Source organism: Papio anubis, chromosome 12 (assembly GCF_008728515.1).
Source record: "Papio anubis isolate 15944 chromosome 12, Panubis1.0, whole genome shotgun sequence".
In the NCBI taxonomy this organism is placed as follows: domain Eukaryota; kingdom Metazoa; phylum Chordata; class Mammalia; order Primates; family Cercopithecidae; genus Papio; species Papio anubis.
This window is the reverse complement of record NC_044987.1, coordinates 87,764,702-87,784,096: the sequence shown is the minus strand read 5'-3', so window position 1 is coordinate 87,784,096 and position 19,395 is coordinate 87,764,702. Positions and strand designations below refer to the sequence as shown.

General features: G+C 38.3%; 1 protein-coding gene across 2 annotated transcripts in view; it reads right to left on the bottom strand.

Annotated features, from left to right (window-relative positions):
* The window catches only part of METTL15 (methyltransferase like 15), a 432,137-nt gene that overhangs the window by 84,205 nt on the left and 328,537 nt on the right, over positions 1-19,395 (bottom strand). The window lies entirely within an intron of this gene.

The window sequence follows — 19,395 nt, the reverse complement described above, 5'->3', positions numbered from 1 at the left end:
GAGAGTAATTAGTATTTTCTAGAATGAAAACCTAGACTAAGAAATTAGAGAGAAGACCAGAGTGATAATCTGGGTTGACTGGAAGGGCCCCAAGTACCAAGCTAAATGTCATGGGTTTTATCTTATGGAAAAATGACTGCCACTGAAGCTTTTCCACTTTTCTAAAATAAGTGATGTTTTAGCAAGATTAGTTTGGATTTGGTGAGCAAAATGAATACAAATGGAATCAAGTCATAGGAGAGGCCCCAGATGAAAATCTATTGCTGTCATTCAGGAAATTGAAGTGAGGTCATAAGGACAGTGAGAACAGAACTGAAATAGGAAAATCAGAAATAGAATACAGTTGTGAAGAAAATAAAAATACATTTTAGGATATTATCAGTTTAAGGTGACAGTAGAATCCAAACAGAAACATCAGGAAGTTACAACTGAAAATTCAGGAGTAGGAAACAGAAGAGAAGTACTAGAGTGGCTTCAAACATAATTACATTGGGAAGAATACGATTAATTTATTGTTTAATAACATATTTAACCTAATCTATCCCAATATCAAGACCAGTCTGGCCAACATGGTGAAACCCCATCTCTACTAAAAAAATACAAAAATTAGCTACTCAGGAGGCTGAGACAGGAGGATTGCTTGAACCCGGGAGGCAAAGGTTGCAGGAAAAAAAAAAAAAAAGTAGACATTTTCTACGTTTTACATACTGTTCAATAAAATTTTTGTTAATGTACCACATTATTATATAAACCCTACAACTACAAAAAAAAAAGTAGTGTCATCAGTAAAAGCCAACCAGAATGCCTCCTGTGCCACCGCCACCCCCTCAAAAAAAATTGTTTCTATAGTTTTCAAAATCCAATGTGAATTTTATACTTAATAGTACATCTCAGTTTGGGCTGGCCATATTTCAAGTGCCCAGTGGCCACCTATGGGTAGTGGCTATGGGACTGGACAGTGCAATTCTTGATGGTACCTTTCCTCCCCTCATTGCTTAGCATTAATGGCAGAGGGTTGGAGGAGAAAGAAAAATTGATTATCAAGACAGAAAATGTTTCAACGAGACATATAAAAGAATGTCTGTGTGTGTATTTATGTGTGTGTTTGCATTTATGTGTGCACGTATAATGACATTTATCAACCTTTTATTGTGTACCAGGCAATGAATTGAGCACTTTAGATAGATAAGCACCTTAAATAGTTGAAATAAGTCTATGGAGTAAGTGCTATGAACATTATTTCCATTTTATAAATTTAAAAATAGTCTTAATAATGTTAATCAACTTTTTCAAATCATGCAGCAATTAGGTGACTTTGAGAAAGTTACCCAGGCTTTTAAAACAAGGCCCAGTCTGAATCCAGAATCTTTAAACTTAATTTATATAAAGATTTATGAGATTTATTTTACTTTTTTTCCTGACAAAAATGCCACTCAGAATTTTTTTCTTTTGTGGCAAAAAGTTAAATGCCATAGATATTACTACTTAATAATTCATAGTAAGCAATTTTTATATTATTAAATAATATTCAAAGTCATTATTGTAATGATTGTGCACTAGATATCATATAGATGTACAACTACTTAACCATTTCTCCTCTAGGTCTTAGTTCCCTCCATATTTAGTAATACAAATAACTTGTTCACTGGTTTAATTGGGCATGCAAGAAGATACAACAAAATATATGCTGAAAACGACATCGATCAGTTCCCCAGTCATAGCTTTCTATGAGGACCACCAATACAGTCATACTCCCTCCTGCCTCATGCAAATTGCCACAGTCAGGGTCTTAGCCAAGGTAGCTAAGAGACTTGGTAAAAGCCTCCATGTCCACCCAACACAGAAACAGCTGACAAATAAAAAGCCCTAGGAGCAGCCTTGAAGACAGTTAAGCCAACTAAATGCCAAAATTGATGCCAAGTCAGAGCATTCTCTTGTATCTGTCAACTCCATAGGTGAGCAATGAACCTACACACTCTGCTAACATGTGGCAAGTTTCCAGACCCAAGGCATCTTCTCCAATTGAGAACCAATTAGGCTGAAAGTACTTAACAATTAAATCTCTCCCCTTGGTATGTCTACAGTCCTATAAAATTCCAACAGATAATTGCAGTAGGAGTGAAAGAGATCAAACTTAGCAGGGCTTATAAAACACATCTCCAGTGACTCAAGGCTATGTGATGTTAGGATTATTTAGTACTCACAGAGTACCTTTTCTTCTCCACCCCGCACTGGGCCCACCCACAGGGATAATGAGGGAAGACAAATATAGAGCTCTAAGTGAAACTGCACCATAAGTCCAAGTTTAGGTACATGATGAGACATGATACTCAATAGACAAAATTTGGTTATTCTAAATTGCATTGACTGCTTGACTTGGAAACAGAATTTTCTTGAGATCTCATGAAGCACATTTGTCCTGTGTAACCCTTTCATTTCTGCTGTCTTCATCCTGGGTACCTGCTCAGCATAGTGAGCGTTTATTATTCTTTTGCTAGCAGGAAGGTTAGTGGAGATATTCTCAGAACTATATAACAGACAATGGGCACCCTCCTGGGATTTTTCTAGGAAAGAAGTAGCCGTAACAAAATTGTCAACCTCCACACATATCCTAGTACCTTTAGGACTTCAATTGTTCCCTCTATGGATTCTAAAATTGTTACAAGTTATTGCAAAAGGGAAAATGCTCATTTAAGACTGAACGCAAATCCAGAGATCTCTAGTAAAGGGTAACAGCTTCTACTTTTCTTTTGTCTCTGCTGGATCTTACACAGACATCCATCACAGCACTTATAGCACTTTTTTTTTTTTTTGCATTCTTCTCATACACACACAATTAATGTTTTCAAAAATGTGGTCTGACCGGGCGTGGTGACTCACATCTGTAATTCCAGCACTTTGGGAGGCCGAGGTGGGCGGATCACCTGAAGTCAGGGGTTTGAGACCATCCTGGCCAACATGGTGAAACCCCGTCTCTACTAAAATACAAAAATTAGCCGGGCATGATGACATGCACCTGTAATCCCAGCTACTCAGCAGGATGAGGCAGGAGGATTGCTTGAACCTGGGAGGCAGAGGTTGCAGTGAGCTGAGTTCGTGCCACTGCACTCCCGTCGATGCAATAGAGTGAGACTCTGTCTCCAAAAAAAAAAAGAAAAAAGAAAAAAGAAAAAAAAAAGTGTGGTCTATGAACCACCAATATCAAAATCTTGGGAGTGGGGTGGTTGATAAAATAGTTTCCTGGGACTCGGCCCCAGGCCAACTAAACTTGAATGTTCACAGGGTGGGAAGTGGGATTCAGTCAGATGATTTAAAGTCTGACAACCACTTCACTGAACCCTAAGTCTCTCAAGCACAGGGAATATGTCCCAGCAAGAGAGAAAATATTTGGGACCAAAGGAAGGACTAAGATCTACTAGACAACCAGATATAGGACACAGGCACTGGCCGTTTCTGCCTACAAGGACAAGCCCAGTCCTACGTGGCCTGAAAAGACTCTAACAGCCCATATGCCTTGTTATAAACTCTGAAATAGTTCACTTTATAAACGAAGCTCCTGGAGAGAATAGTGCACAATTTCTCTTTCTCACTGCCTGGGAAAAGGTCTTTGAGCAAGAATGAAAACAAGGATAATAATAGAATTGAGTTCCTGGGCTGTTCTAAGGAATTACCATTAAAATCAATCATGAAATTATTTTCTAATATAATGTGAAGTGTAACTTCTTAAAATAGGAATAATAAGTCTGAATTTGCTTTTCCCCCCACTTTGTTCATTAATTCATTTAGTTATTCAATGATTCATTTTCTTATTAGTAAATATTTATTGAGCACCTACCATGTACCAAGCACTGAACTAACAGCTAAGGATAAACAAGATAGACAAAGTCTCCACCCTTGTTTGGTAGAAATTTGTTTCATTTATTCACGCATTCATTCAACAAATGTAACTAAACACATCATTTAGAAGAAACTGGGCTGGGTACTGTGAAGAATGTTTAGACAAATGATGTGTAAACCATGTCCTCTAGCAGTTTTCAATCTAGCTGGGATGTCAGAGACCCAGATAGAAATGATTCATTCTAGTACTAGGCAAAAAAAAAATGACCAAGTAAAAAATGAGATTGCTTCTGACTCAGGTTGACTGAAAAGGAGAGACTTAAGCAAAGTCATAAACTGAGGCAAATTTTGACATTCAGGTATGAAAACAGCATATTCATCTGCTGAAATCACAAGGGCAAAAGCAAGTATGCCCATCTAAATATTTGAGAAAGTGTAACAAGCTGAGTGCTGTATATGGTGTGTTTAAAAACTGAGGAGAAAAACATCTGACCAGTTGAAGGATACCTGGCTAAAAATTTGGTCTATGTTGCATCCCTATATGTGCATCTTCCTTTTCTATTTATTTATTCAATTATTTATGCAAAATATTTATTAAGCACCTAATATTTGTCAGGCATCATACTAGGTGAGTGTATTAGGGTTTTCTAGAGGGAAAGAACTAATAGGATATATGTATATATGAAAGAGAGTTTATTAAGGAGAATCGACTCCCACGATCACAAGGTGAAGTCCCACAATAGGCCATCTGCAAGATGAGGAGCAAGGAAACCAGTAGTGGCTCAGCCTGAGTCCTCAAACCTCAAAAGTAGGGAAGCTGATAGTGCAGCCCTCAGTCTGTGGCCGAAGGCCTGGAAGCTCCTGGCAAACCACTGGTGTTAAGTCCAAGGGTCCAAAAGCTGAAGAACTTGGAGTCCGATGTTCAAGGGCAGGAAGCATCCAGCATGGGAGAAAGATGAAGGCTGGAAGACTCCGCAAGTCAGCTTCACCCTCCTTCTTCTGTCTGCTTTATTCTAGCCATGCTGGCAGCTGATTAGATGGTGCCCACCCAGATTGAAGGTGGGTCTGCCTCTCCCAGTCCATTGACTCAAATGTTATTCTCTTTTGACGACATCCCCACAGACACACCCAGGAACAATACTTTGCATCCTTCAATCCAATCAAATTGACACTCAGTATTAACTATCACACTGAGCATATATAAATGAGATCTCTGATTTCTACCCTTGAAAACCTAGGAAACAAGAGAGAAATAGTGAGCACATGGCGTATGTGCTACCTTTTCTATCTCCCTTGCCCATGGCCCAAATCACTAATTAACAGAGTAGCCTTTTCTGCTGAGCCTATATACAGCCTCTGAACATTTAAAAACAGTATTCCCAAAAAAAAAAAAAAAACAAAACAAAACAACAACAACAAAAAAAAAACACTCAGTGTCAGAGATATGTGGAGGAGGGCTGAAATTTCCCAACCAAGGCGACCTTGGATTAGTTTTGCTAGTGGATCTGCCAGCTGACCACAGATGCATAAGCACTGATGCATTTGGCTTAGCTCAGATCTGCAAAATCTTCTATAAATCCATAGACTTGTGAAAAATAATATACAGTTGTTATTTTAAGCCACTAAGTTTTGGAGTGGTTTATAATGCACAAGAGCAAACTGATAAAGAATTTGGTATTGCACTTTGGTTCTGTCATAACTAAAACTTAAAAGATGTGACATTGGCTTTGGGTCAGAAAAGTTGGCAGAAGCTAGAATAATGGTGAGGAAGCTGTGAAAGGAGACTGGAGAAATGGCGATCCATTTCATATAATGGTGAAACCACTGTTAAGACTGCCACCTGTTATAACTAAGACAATTTTAAATGTACTAATGAACATTTGGATTTAAGCAATGAGATTTCCATGCAGGATGTTGAAAGTGCCAGCTGGCTCTTGTTGACTGTATTTGATACACTACTACAAGAAAGAGATATTCTAAAGAAAAGACTAGCTATTCTACAAGGAGAACATAGAGAAAATATGGAGTTCATGATTTTCTGGGAGGGACATAAAACTATTTTTCATCTCTAGCCCCTCTAGGGAGCAATATAACTCTCAAAACAAATTTAAGCTTGGGGACAAATATAAAATCACAGGCATGGCTATAAGATCTTTTTTGAAGATCTGTGAAGGAATTCAGGCAAAGTCTAGTAGAGCTTCTCTACTATACAAAAGAGATTAGAATAATAGTAAAGGTGTGACTTTTATCTCATGAAGTAGAATCCAACCATATTCATAGGAACTCAGAATATTTTTAATTCATCTAGATGGGCAACATTTTGCCAGCCTGGAGGAAAAAAGAATTGAGACTCTATAGAGGTGTCTCACACTTGTAGAAAGACCTCTCTGCCCCTAATCTTCTATAGGCAGGAAGCAGGAAAATCTTCCAATATTGTTTTCTGAAGTGGGCAAGAAAAGTGGAAGACACATGCCAACAGCCATGGAAAACAATGAACTGAGGAGCATCCCCAGAAAGCAGAATGAATCAAATAACATTTCCCAGCTCCAGAGTAGGGGAAATGGAAATCATCTGCCCAGAAAGAGTTCAGAGTTTCCATGGACCAGTGACTGCTATGTAGTTTCAATTCATCTCCTTTCTAAATGAGAATACTTATATAAGTTATTCTGTCCTCATTTCGCCATTCTATGTTGAGTATGTTTAGAGCAAATTTTTGCCAGCAAATTTTGTTATGTTTTTTGCCAGAACTTAACTTTTTTGATCAAGAGGAGCATGTAATGAACCTAATATAGATGACAATGCCCTGGACTTCAAGTAGGATGCCCCAACTTGAAGAGATTTTGGAAGGTCCTGGGATAGGAGGAATATATTTCACAAGGGGAAGCATGTTAGTAATTGTGCTCAGAAGGCAGAATATGGCAGATTGAGCGAATTAGGGGACCCAGGTTTTCATAACTGCTATATCTTTCCCCTTTGGTACTACTGTCACACTCTAACTCTAGGCTTAACCAAGTGACTGTTTGGATGAGTGAGAAAAACTTGAAACCAGCAGAGGCTTGAAAATTTGCTTGTGCATTTCTGCCTTTTGTCTTTGATTCCTGCCGCTACCATGAGAACCTACCAGGCTAGCCTGCTGAAGGGAATGAAAGACACATAGAAGAGAGCCAAGTTGTTCTAGCTGAACCTATACTAGACTAAACCATCCCCAGTCAACTTGCCAGCTAACTGCAGATGCCCAAGATGGCAAAATGAGCTGAGCCTATCCTAGATCAGCAGAATCTTTCAGCCAGACAGTAGACCCACAAGACATAATGATCATTAAGTTTATGTTACACAGCAAGAGTGAACTGATACAGACAGCATGTGTGATGAAATCTATTTACCATCTCAGTAGTAGAGTTCCTTTTAAAGAAGTTGGAGGCAAATTTGAAGGATATTCCCTCATTAATAGATTCGTCTTTTTAGTGATATTCATAAAATCTCAGCTCCATGGACATCTCTAAATTGACAAACAGATAGAAAGAATAGCAGTGAGGTGATACCAATATGAGAATTCAACAAGTCAGTGTCTGAATCATTGAAAACAGCCTTGGTCAGAGATGTGATTATGCCATCTGCCTTAGTCTATTCTCACATGGCTAATAATGACATAACTGAGACTAGGTAATTTATAGAGGAAAGAGTTTTAATTGACTCACAGTTCAGCATGTCTGGGTAGGCCTTAGGAAATTTACAGTCACGGTGGAAGGGGAAAGAAACATGTCCTTCTTCATGTGATCTCAGGAAGGAGAAGAATGAGAGCCAAGTGAAGGGAGAAGGCCCTTATAAAACCATCAGATCTCGTGAGAACTAACTCACTATCACAAGAACAGGATGGAAAAAACTGTTCCCATGATTCAATTATCTCCCCCTAGTTCCTCCCCACAACATGTGGGGGTTATGGAAACTACAATTCAAAATGAGATTTGGGTGGGGAAACAGTCAAAGCAGATCACCATCATAGACCAGCTCAGCCTCTTAAATGCAGAATGATGCCCAAGGAGACCACCCTCCACTTAGGAAGGAGTCTAGTTTAATTACATTTGATAATTAGATAACGCTGCAATTAAAAATTACACGTTAGATGAATGGGGGGATTCTCAGTGGTATTGGAGAAGAAAGGATTGATCTATGAGATGAATCAAGGACAACCCAACTAGTTGTAGGGTCTAGTTGTAGATGGGGAAATGTGAAAAAGGAGGCATCAAAGGTCATCACAATCTAGTCATTAATCTACTTAAAAACCTTCAATAGCTCCATGAAAACTTACGTGATGTCTCTACTAAAGTCTAAGTTCCATGAAGAACCAAATAATTAAAGATAATCGTCATCATCATCACCATCATCAAATCTAACACTTATTGACTGCGTATTCTTATTACATGTCAGGCAGTGTACTAAGAAATTTGCCTTCATTAATTATCTTGTTTACTTTTTACAATATCCTTGGAAAATAGAAATTGATATTATCCCCATTTTACACATGAGAAACTGAAGTCTAGGGAACTTGAAGTGATTTGCCCATGGTCAGGCAGTTAAAACACAACGGAGTCAAAGTTCAAACAGAGGTCGTCCTCTGACTTGAAAACATTCATTCTTAAATATTATCCTATTCTTCCTCTCTTATTGGGATACATGCTAGCTCCCCCGTGTCAACTCAGGTTTGATATGGTATATACGATACATATTTGTTGAGTTAATGAATGAAGAAATGAGAAGAAAATAAATGAATAAAAGGATAAATTGACCACAAACGAGTAAGAGAATAATAGTACTAATGACAGAACCAAAACAAAAACAAAAACAAACAAACAAACAAAAACAAAACAAAACAAAAAAAACTGAGAGAAGTCCTGCAAGGTGAAGGCAAGGAAACTTTGCTTTTTATTATGGCAATAATAGAATGATAGTTCCTCCATGTGTTCAGGAAGAAATTAGCAAGATGACATTTGAAAAAGAAATTAAGTGAACACAGGTTTTTGGCATCTTTGATATAAAGAAAAATAGGTTATTTATATAGATAAGAATGACCTTTGTATATCTACAAGCAAAAGGCAAAAAAAAAAAAAAAAGGAAGAAAAAAATGTGGAAAAAAAAGGAGGTTACCAAAATGAGCCAGTGCTCTGGGAGTTTGTTGCTAAGAAAGAAGGCTTCACTAGGTTATGGTCAAACAAGGCCAGCTATAAAGCATTCTTCCCAGGGCACACCTGCTTCTATATTACCTCCCCTAATTAACAAGAACAGCTGAGAATTCATTGATTATGTCCCTATGTGTATTACTCACTCTGCCAGACCCTTGATAATGGAATTCATAATTTAATCTTCATGGAAACACTCTGAGTTTGATATTATTATTTCCATTTTACAGATGAAGTTCAGTGAGAGAAAGATCCTTCTGCTAAAAATGGTGGAAAGGTACAAACTTAGATCTGTCTAACACTAAAACTCTTACGTGTTTTTCTATATCGGGCAAACAAAACTGCCAGACCCTGACTGAAAGAGAGCATTCACCCCTCTTGCCTTCAACAGACAATCTCGAAGAAGAAACTTCTTTTTCCTCCAATACATTTTTCCAAGGAGAGAAACAGTAATAAACATTTCCAATCATGTGTACGTAAGTAGACTTAGTTGAATGATTATAGCAATAATTATTGATTCTTTTATTTAATTCCTTAAAAAGAAAGACATATACCTAACTTTGATTGAACTACCATAATATCATGAAGACAATATAAAACAGTTAAAACAGCAGTAAGTTGCCTTTTCTTTTCCAGCTCAGTGTCTTTATTCTTTTCCATCCTCAATAACTATCTATACCATTTTTGTCCATGTCAGACTATAAGGTTTGACTAAGAATTTGGTCAGCCCCATTATAACTCCTTGTGTGGCACACAAAGGTATTCTCCATGAGATGGAGTCCAAGTCACAGAAGGTTTTGCAGTGGAAAGTTGGAGTCTTTTCTTCACCCTTAGTTACATACTCTGGTGTTAATGGAAGGATTCCTCCATTCCTAATAGAATCTGGGAGAGAGTTAAGAATCCTATGATGGGCACCAGCTTGTTGTCCAACTAGCTGTTAGTCTACCTCTTTCCTGGAGTGTGAGTATAGATTCCACCAAACAAAAGCATTATCTTTCCCCTGTCTAATTCCTGTTTACTCTTTAAGGTTTTATAAGCAGGCATTTTTTGCCGATATTTAAAGTTACTCCTGACTTTTGATCTTCTTTAATTGTCATCTAAGGATATGCATTATCTCCTCCAAGACATTGCAGTTTCTTGTAAGCAGGGATGCCCTAAACACGAGTTTTGGTGATGGCAAAACAAAATTGAGAAGAGAGACTCAGACTGAGAAACTTATTACACAAAATAGGGTAGGATAAGTAATAGGAGGCTGACCCAGCTATACTCTAAATGTGCCAGCAGAGCTTGGTAACCATGCAGGAAAGAGGTAGCAGCAGTCCAGTCAGGCAGGCAGTGTAACAGGGGGTTAAAAAGTCAGGCAGGGAGAACATGGTGATGAGCCTTCCAGATAAAGGTAATATGAATAGGTGGTCAGCACCAGAGGATAAGAATGGCTCCAGCGGGGCCTGGGCTTTATGAACAGGACGCCAGGTATCACGTTATAGGAAGGGGATCTGCCGGTGACAGATGCAGGCTCCAGAAGCATCAGAGTCCTGGAAAAGAAATAAAGACAGGAGAAAACAAGACAGAAACTCTAGAAGTTATTGAAGCTCAGAAATTTGGAGAAGTTGGACGAGGTCAAGGAGAATATGCCACATCTGCAGTCAGAATGATAGTCTTGAGCCCCTATGCCAGATATAGAGCAAAGTGCCTCCCATGTTAGTGTTAGTACCCAGATTGTCTCAGGGAGCCATTGATGAGGTTTATAGAAATTAAGCCATAGTACCCAGCTTGTCTCAGGGAGCCATTTATGAGGTTTATAGAAATTAAGCCAGTCCCTGAAATGACTGTAGATTACATATTTTTTAATTCCACCATGGGTTTACATCTAGAGCTCTGCATGTAGAAGACACTTGATTACAATCACATAGAACTAAGTGTATTATATGTGCTAGACACTAGTCTAAGTGCTTGACATGAGTTATCTCATTTAACCACATCCTAGGATTGTATATACAATTATGCGCCAAATAACATTTTGGTCGACAATAGACCATATGTGACAGTGGTCCTAAAAGACCATAATATCATATTTTTACTGTACCTTTTCTATGTCTAGCTATGTGTAGATACACATATACTTACCATTGTGTTATAATTGCTTACAGTATTCAGTACAGTAACCTGCTATAGAGGTTTATAGCTTAGGAGCAATAGGTTATACTATATAGCCTGAGTATGTAGTAGGCTACACTAGATTACACAATCTAGGTTTGTGTAAGTACACTCTATAACGTTTGTACAAAATTACCTAATGACACATTTCTAGAAATGTATCCCTGCCATTAAGCAATTAATTATTGTACTATTATTCTTATTTAATAGAAAGAAAGCCAAGGCCCAAGCAGATGAAATAAATTGCCCAAGAGCTGGAAATACTCCCCTTGAAAACCAGCACAAGACAAAGATGTCCTCTCTCACCACACCTGTACAACGTAGTATTGGAAGTTCTGGCCAGGGCAATCAGGCAAGAGAAAGAAAGAAAGGTATTTGAATAGGAAGAGAAGAAGTCAAACTATCTTTGTTTGAAGATGACATGATCCCATCTTCTCAGCCCAAAAGCTTCTTAAGCCAATAAGCAACTTCAGCAAAGTCTCAGGATACAAAATCAGCATGCGAAAATGGCTAGCATTCCTATACACCAACAAGAGGCAAACTGAGAGCCAAATCATGAATGAACTCCTGTTCACAATTGCCACAAAAAGAATATAATACCTAGGAATACAGTTAACAAGGAAACGTGAAGGACCTCTTCAAGAGGAACTACAAACCACTGCTCAAAGAAGTCAGAGAGGACACGAACAAATGGAAAAACATTCCATGCTCATGGATAAGAAGAATCAATATCGTGAAAATGGCCATATTGCCCAAAGTAATTTGTAGATTCAATGCTATTCTCATTAAACTACCATTCACACTCTTCACAGAATTAGAAAAAAGTATTTTAATATTCATATAGAATCAAAAAAAAAAAAAAAAAAAAAGCCCAGAGAGCCAAGACAATCCTAAGAAAAAGAACAAAGCTGGAGGCATCACACTATCTGATTTCAAATTATACTACAAGGCTACAGTAATCAAAACAGCACGGTGCTGGCTCAAGAATAGATACATAGACCAACGGAACAGAATAGAGAACCCAGAAATAAGACCGCACACCTACAACCATCTGATTCTGACAACCTGACAAAAACAAACAATGGGGAAATAATTCTCTATTTAATAAATGGTGCAGGGAGAACTGGCTGGCCACAATATTCAACATTCTTAAAGAAAAGAATTTTCAACCCAGAATTTCATATCCAGCCAAACTAAGTTTCATAAGTGAAGGAGAAATAAAATCCTTTACAGATAAGCAAATGCTGAGAGATTTTGTCACCACTAGGCCTGCCTTAAAAGAGACCCTGAAGGAAGCACTAAACATGGAAAGGAATATCCGGTACCAGCCATTGCAAAAACATGCCAAAATGTAAAGACCATCGAGGCTAGGAAGAAACTGCATCAACTAATGAGCAAAATAACCAGTTAATATCATAATGGCAGGATCCAGTTCACACATAACAATAATGTGTATGCAAATGTAAAATGGACTAAATGCTCCCAATTAAAAGACACAGACTGGCAAACTGGATGATAAAGAGTCAAGACCATCAGTCTGCTGTATTCAGGAGACCCATCTCACATGCAAGAGAACATACATCAACAGGCTCAAAATAAAGGGGTTGGAGGAGAAGGTGCAAGCAAATGGAGAACAAAAAAGAAAGGCAGGGTTGCAATACTAGTCTCTGATAAAACAGACTTTTAAACCATCAAGATCAAAAGAGAGGGCCATTACATAATGGTAAAGAGAGATCAATTCAACAGGAAGAGCTAACTATCCTAAATATATATGCACCAAATACAGGAGCACCCAGATTCATAAAAGCAAGTCATAGAGACTTACAAAGACTTAGACTCCCATACAATAATAATGGGAGATTTCAACCTCCACTCATCAACATTACACAGATCAACCAGACAAGAAGTTAACAAGGATATCCAGAATTGAACTCATCTCTGCAGCAAAAGCAGACCTAATGAACATCTATAGAACTCTCACCCCAAATCAAAAGGTATATACATTCTTCTCAGCACCACATCGCACTTATTCCAAAATTGACCACATAGTGGAAATGCCTCACCTCTCAGCAAATGTACAAGAACAGAAATTATAACAAACTGTCTCAGACCACAGTGCAATCAAACTAGAACTCTGGGACTAAGAAACTCAATCAAAACAACTCAACTACATGGAAGCTGAATAGCCTGTAACGATGACCACTGGGTACATGAGAAATGAAGGCAGAAATAAAGAAGCTCTTTGAAATCAATAAGAACAAAGATACAACATACCAGAATCTCTCGACACATTTAAAAGCGGTGTGTAGAGAAATTTATAACTAAAATGCCCACAAGAGAAAGCTGGAAATATCTAAATTGACACTCTAACATCAAGAACTAAAAAGAACTAAGAAGCCAGAGCAAACATTGAAAGCTAGCAGAAGGCAAGAAATAATAACTAAGATCAGAGCAGAACTGAAGGAGATAGAGACACAAAAAACCCTCAAAATCAATGAATCCAGGAGTTGGTTTTGAAGCGATCAACAAAATTATTGAACCCATATAAGACTAATAAGAAAGAAAGAATCAAATAGATGCAATAAAAAAAATGATAAAGGGGATATCACCACCAACCCCACAGAAATACAAACTACCATCAGAGGGAAATACTATAAACACCTCTACGCAAATAAACTAGAAAATCTAGAAGAAATGGATAATTTCCTGGACAGCCTTACACTCCCAAGATAAACCAGGAAGAAGTGGAATCCCTAGATATAGACCAATAGCAGGCTCTCTGAAGTGAGAGGCAATAATTAATAGCCTACCAACGAAAAAAGTCAGAGACCAGACGGATTCACAGCTGAATTCTACCAGAGGTACAAGGAGGAGCTGTTACTATTCCTTCTGAAACTATTCCAATCAATAGAAAAGAATCCCCTAACTGATTTTATGAGGTCAACATCATCTGATAGCAAAGCCTGGCAGAGACACAACAAAAAGGAGAATTTTTAGATAATATCCTGATGAACATTGATGCAAAATCCTCAATAAAATACTGGCAAACCCGGATTCAACTAGCATCTAAAGCTTATCACCATGATCAAATTAGGCTTCATCCTGGGATGCAAGGCTGGTTCAACGATGCATAAATCAATAAACATAATCCAGCATATAAACAGAACCAAAGGAACAAGAACCACATGATTATCTCAATAGATGCAGAAAAGGCTTTTGACAAAATTCAACAGCCCTTCATGCTAAAAGCGCTCAATAAATTAGGAGTATTGATGGAGCGTGCCTCAAAATAAGAGCTATTTATAGTGATAAACCCACAGCCAATATCATACTGAATGGGCAAAACTTCTGGAAAAATTCCCTTTGAAAATTGTACGAGACAGGGATGCCTCTCTCACCACTCCTATTATTCAACATAGTGTTGGAGAGTTCTAGCTAGGGCAATCAGGCAAGAGAATCAAGGCTATTCAGTTATAGGAAAGAAAAGTCAAATTGTCCTGTTTGCAGATGACATGATTGTGTATATTTAGAAAACCCCATTGTCTCAGCCCAAAATCTCATATGTAAGCTGATAAGCAACTTCAGCAAAGTCTCGGATACAAAATTAATGTGCAAAAATCACAGCATTCTTATACACCAGTAACAGACAAACAGAGAGCCAGAAAACCATGAATGAACTATTCACATTGCTTCAAAGAGAATAAAATACCTAGGAATCCAACTTACAACAGATGTAAAGGGACCTCTTGAAGGAGAACTACAAACCACTGCTCAGTGAAATAAAAGAGGACACAAAACAAATGGAAGAACATACCATGCTCATGGATAGGAAAAGTCAATATCATGAAAATAGCCACATAGTGCCCAAGGTTATTTATAGATTCAATGCCATCCCCATCAAGCTACCAATGAGTTTCTTCACAGAATTGGAAAAAAACTGCTTTACAGTTCATATGGAACCAAAAAGAGCCCACCCATCTCCAAGACAATCTAAGTCAAAAGAACAAAGCTGGAGGCATCCATGCTGACTTCTATAAGCTATACTACAAGGCTACAGTAAGCAAAACAGCATGGTACGTACCAAAGAGCGAGATATAGACCAATGGAATAAGAACAGAGTCCTCAGAAATAATACCACACATCCACCACAGCCATCTGATCTTTGACAAACCTGAGAGAGAAACAGAAATGGGAAAGGATTCTATTTAATAAATAGTGCTGGGAAAATTGGCTAGCCATAAGTAGAAAGCTGAAACTGGATCCTTTCCTTATTCATATACAAATTAATTCAAGATGGATTAGAGACTTAAATGTTAGACTAATACCATAAAATCCTAGAGAGGAAAACCTAGGTAGTACCATTCAGGACATAGGCATGGGCAAAGACTTCATGTCTCTAAAACACCAAAAGCAACGGCAGCAAAGCCAAAAATTGACAAATGGGATCCTAACTGAACTAAAGGCTTCTGCACAGCAAAAAGCTACCATCCAGAGTGAACAGACAACCTACAGAATGGGAGAAAATTTTTGCAATCCTACTCATCTGAGCAGGGGCTACAATATCCAGAACCTACAAAGAGGCAAACAAATTTACACAAGAAAAAAAAACAACCCTATCAAAAAGTGGGCAAAGGATATGAACAAACGCGCTATCAAAGAGACATTCATACAGCCAACAGACACATGAAAAAATGCTCATCATCACTGGCCGTAGAGAAATGCAAATCAAAACCACAATGAGATACCATCTCACACCAGTTAGAATGGTGATCATTAAAGTCGGAAACAACAGGTGCTGGAAGGGATGTGGAGAAATAGGAACACTTTTACACTGTTGGTGGGATTGTAAACTAGTTCAACCATTATATGGAAAACAGTATAGCGTTCTCAAGGATCTAGAACTAGATGTACCATATGACCTAGCCATCCATTACTGGGTATATACCAAGGATTACCTCTGGAAATCCCATGCTGCTAAAGACACGTACACCGCGATATGCTGAAACTAGCGGCACTATTCACAATAACAAAGGCCAGGAATCCAACCCAAATGTCAAAATCAGTGACAGACTGGATGAAGAAAATGTGGCACATATACACCATGGAATACTATGCAGCCATAAAAGGATGAGTTTGTGTCCTTTGCTTAGGGACATGGATGCAGCTAGGAAACCATCATTCTTAACCAAACTATCCACAAGAATGAAAATAAACCCCACCGCATGTTCTCACTCATAGGTGGGAACTGAACAATGGAATCCTTGGACTGGGAAAGAGAACATCACACACGGGGGCCTATGTGAGGAGGGAGGAGGATTGCATTGGGAGTTATACCTGATGTAAATGTGAGTTGATGGAGTGCTGGCCGAGGTTGATAGGTGCAGCACACCAACATGGCACAAGAATATGCATATGTAACAAACCTGCGTTATGCACATGTACCCTAGAACTTAAAGTATAATAAAAAAAAAAAAAAAAGAACTGGCTGGCCACATGAAGAAAATTGAAATTGGACTGCTTCCTTATACCACATACAGAAATCAACTCAAGATGGATTAAAGACTTAAACATAAAACTGGAAACTATAAAAGCTGTGGAAGAAAATCTAGGCAATACCATTTAGGACATCGGCATGGGCAAAGACTTCATGACGAAAACATCAAAAGCAATTTCAATAAAAGCAAAAATTGACAAATGGGATCTAATTACAGAACTTCTTCACAGCAAAAAAAAACCTATCATCAGAGTGAACTGTCAACCTACAGAAGGGGAAAAAATATTTTGCAATCTATCCATCTGACAAAGGTCTAATATCCAGCATCTACAAGGAAAAAAAAATAAATAATGCCATTAAAAAGTGGGCAAAGGACACGAACAGACACTTCTCAAAAGAGGACATACATGCAGCAAATAAACATACGAAAAAAAGCTCAAAAGCACTGATCATTAGAGACATGCAAATCAAAACCACAATGAAATACCATTTCATGCCAGTCAGAATGGCTATTACTACCAAGTCAAAAGCAAAAAACCAAAACAACAAAAAAACAGATGCTGGCAAGGTGACAGAGAAAAAATAATGCTTTTGCACTTTTGGTGGGAATGCAAATTAGTTCAACCATTATGGAAGACAGTGTGGCGATTCCTCAAAGACAGAGAGGCAGAAATACCATTTGACCCAGCACTCTCATTACTGGGTATATACTGAAAGAAATATAAATCATTCTATTATAGAGATACATGCAGCACTATTCACAATAGCAAAAAGATGGAATCAAACTAAACACTCATCAGTGATAGACTGGATAAAGAAAATGTGGTACATATACACCGTGGAATACTATGTAACCATAAGAAGGAATGAGACCATGTCCTTCGAAGAGACATGGATGGAGTTGGAAGCCATTAACCTCAGCAAACTAACACAGGACAGAAAATCAAATACCGCATGTTCTCACTTATAAGTGGGAGCTGAACTATGAGAACACACGGAAATGTGAGGGGGAATAACACACACTGGGGGCCTGTCAGAGTGTGGGTGGGGAGGAGATAGAGCATTAGGAAGAATAGCTAATGCTGGGCTGAATATCTAGGTGATAGAATGAACTGTGCAGAAAACCACCATGGCACACATAATCTATGTAACAAATCTGCACATCCTGCGCATGTACCCCTGAACTTAAAATTAAAAATAAATGAATAAATTGCCCAAAGTAATGCATTGTGCAAATAGTGAAGCTGGAATACAGATTCAAACAGCTTGTCAACAAAATCCAGTCTTAAAGCTATATTGCCAATCTTGGTCATACAATTTTATACAAAAAAAATTTGCTGAAGTCTTACGTGGCAGACTCTGTGCTAGCTATTAGTGTCTCAACAACAAAAAATATATATAGGTAACATCTATGCCTGTAAGGAGCTTAAAGTATAATGCATATACGATGCATTAAAGGTAGAAATACTTACTACAGCACTCTGATAGGAGGCTAGAGGGTGCTATGAGAGCACTTAGCACAGGAACCGAATACTCCCCAAAGGTGAGGCCGCTTAGGTGAAGTGATGAATGATTAGAGGTCATAAAAGCAAAGGATGGAGAGGAAGGGGAAAGAACAACTTGTTCAAAGCTCCAAAGGCAAAAAGGAGTATAATTCTTTCAAGTTACTGAAGGTCACTCTGCATGACAGAAGTTAAGAGTATATAAAACGATAAGAGAAATCAAACAAGAGATGTCACTAGAGAAGTGGACAGAGGCCCGATTATGATTATGCAGGGCCAAGGAGGTGACATTCAGGAGTCTGGACTTCACGTTGAGGGAAAAACTAGGAAAGGATTTAAAGAAGGCAGTGATGTGACCAGATGTGTATTTTGGAAAAATTACTTTGACTTCTGTGTGGAAAGAATGAATAGATGGATGAGTGAATAGATGGAGGGATGGACTGATGGACAGAAAACCAATTCTTGTTCTTCCTACTTCATGAAACAGATTTAAGTAGGTTTCATTGTTCCTACAGCCCATCTGCCTCTCAGTCTTCTGATAGAAAGTAGAGCCCAGAAGATATCACCAGAGGCCAAGTCTACCAGCAGGAAAATGATCTTATAAAAAAAGAATGGTTTTCACTTAACGGTGGGTTATTTCCATGCTCTGTATGGACTCTTACGCTCCCATCCCAGCAAGAAACTTGCTATAGTTCCAACAAGTCTTCTACAACCAACCACTGCTATTGCAGTAACTGTAAACATATGTTTTCTGCTTTTCCCACATGTACCACAACCTGTACCACAGGTTGAAGCTCAATGCAGAGAAAAAGGGGCACAGAGGAAGTCTGGAATGTCTGGTGTCATACCAGCCATGCAAAAGGTCTTGGCCTTATGTGATAAATCATACCTTCCACATCTGTTGGTGGGAGAATTGAAAGAGGGCACATCTCTTCTGTGTGTGTCCTAATGGTTCTCTTCCAACACTAAACAAGTCCATTTAAAGCACAGGCTGGCAGGGGTCACCTTCACCATGACACATGTTTTAACAATCCAGGTGCTCATAGAACATAAAAGTTCTGTAACTGTAAAGAACCAAACAGCTTTGAAGAGCCTATGCTAATGCTTTTCTGAAGGGATTATGTGTAGACAACTCTAATTGTTGCATTGAACCTATGCCCCTCTTTGCTTCCCTCCTACCTGTCTTTTTCATATGTACATGCCTTCTCTACCCTTTTACCTCAGGTTG